The sequence below is a fragment of the Rattus norvegicus genome, chromosome 13 (genome assembly GCF_021556685.1).
Source record: "Rattus norvegicus strain SHRSP/BbbUtx chromosome 13, alternate assembly SHRSP_T2T, whole genome shotgun sequence".
In the NCBI taxonomy this organism is placed as follows: Eukaryota; Metazoa; Chordata; class Mammalia; order Rodentia; family Muridae; genus Rattus; species Rattus norvegicus.
Genome location: NC_141546.1, coordinates 62,368,837 through 62,370,405, shown reverse-complemented (window position 1 = coordinate 62,370,405; position 1,569 = coordinate 62,368,837). Strand labels below are relative to the sequence as shown.

Sequence of the window (1,569 nt, the reverse complement as noted above, 5' to 3'; positions counted from 1 at the left end):
TCCTCTGTTGAAGGGCATCTGGGTACTTCCCGTCTTCTGGTTATTATAAATAAGGCTGCTATGAACATAGTGGACCATGTGTCTTTGTTGTATGTTGGAACACTGTTTGGGTATATGTCCAAAAGAGGTATAGCTGGGTTCTCACATAGTACAATATTGAATTTTTCAAGGAACATCCAGACTGATTTTCTGAGTTGTTGTACCAGTTTGTAATCCCACCAACAATGAAGGAGTGCTCCTTTTTCTCCTCAACCTTTCCAGCATCTGTTCTCACCTCAGTATTTGATCTTAGGCATTCTGACTCGGGATGAGGTAGAATCACAGGGTTGTTTTGATTTGCATTTCCCTGGTGACTAAGGATATTGAACATTTCTTTAGGTACTTCTCAGCCATTCAGTATTTCTCCGCTGATAATTCTTTGTTTAGATCTCTACCCCATTTTTTCATAGGGTTATTTGGCTCTTTGGTGTCTAACATTTTGAGTTGTTTTTATATTTTGGATATTAGCCCTCTATCAGATGTAGGATTGGTAAAGATCTTTCCCCAATCTATTGACTGCTATTTTGTCTTAATGACAGTGTCTTTTGCCTTTGACAGAATTTTTGCAGGCTTATGAGGTCCCATTTGTCGATTCCTGATCTTAGAGCATAAGTCATTGATGTTTTGTTCAGAAAAATTTCCCCAGTGCCCATGTGATCAAGACTCTTCCTCACTTTTTCTTTTATTAGTTTGAGTGTATCTGGTTTGATGTGGAGGTGCTTAATCCACTTGGACTTAAGCTTTGTATAAGGCAAGATGATAAGTATGCATTGATTTGCATTCTTCTACATGCTGACCTCCAGCTGAACCAGCACCATTTTTTGAAATGCTATCTTTTTACTATTTGATGGTTTTACTTCCTTTGTCAATGATCAAATGACCATATGTATGTGTTTTCATTTATAGCTCTCATTTTTGAAGTCTTGTTCAGCAGGACTGCTAATCATATGTTCTCTGTTTCTGTACTTAAAAATGAAATTAACTATCCATTTTCATTACCTTCCTTTTCATGGTATACAATAAAACCTGTGGCCAGATCCCTAGATTCAAGGTATTTAAAATAGACCTTGCTTCAGCAGCACATATACTAAAATTGGAATTACACAGACATAAGCAAGGCCCCTGCACAAGAATGACACAAAAATTTGTGAAGTGTTCCATATTTTGTAAAGAGATCAGAATTCATAGGCGTATCACCAACAGAATACAAGAAATAGAAGAGAGAATATAAGGAGCAGAATATACCAAAGAAAACAATGACACAGCCATCAAAGATAATGTAAAACTCAAAAAGCTCCTAGCCCACAACATCCAGGAAATTCAGGACACAATGACAAGATCAAACATAAGAAATATAGGTATAGAGGAGAGTAAAAATGGCCAACTTAAAGGGCCGGTAAATAACTTCAACAAAATTATAGAAGAAAACCCCACTAGTCAGAAGAAAGAGATGCCCATAAATATATAAGAAGGCTACAAAGCTCCAAAGAGATTGTCTCAGAAAAGAAATTCCTCCATTACGTGATAGTC

General features: G+C 36.7%; 1 pseudogene; it reads left to right on the top strand.

The window, feature by feature from the left end:
- Window positions 1-1,106: 1,106 nt before the first annotated feature.
- Window positions 1,107-1,206, top strand: LOC120096460 (U6 spliceosomal RNA; annotated as a pseudogene).
- The last annotated feature ends 363 nt before the right edge of the window (window positions 1,207-1,569 follow it).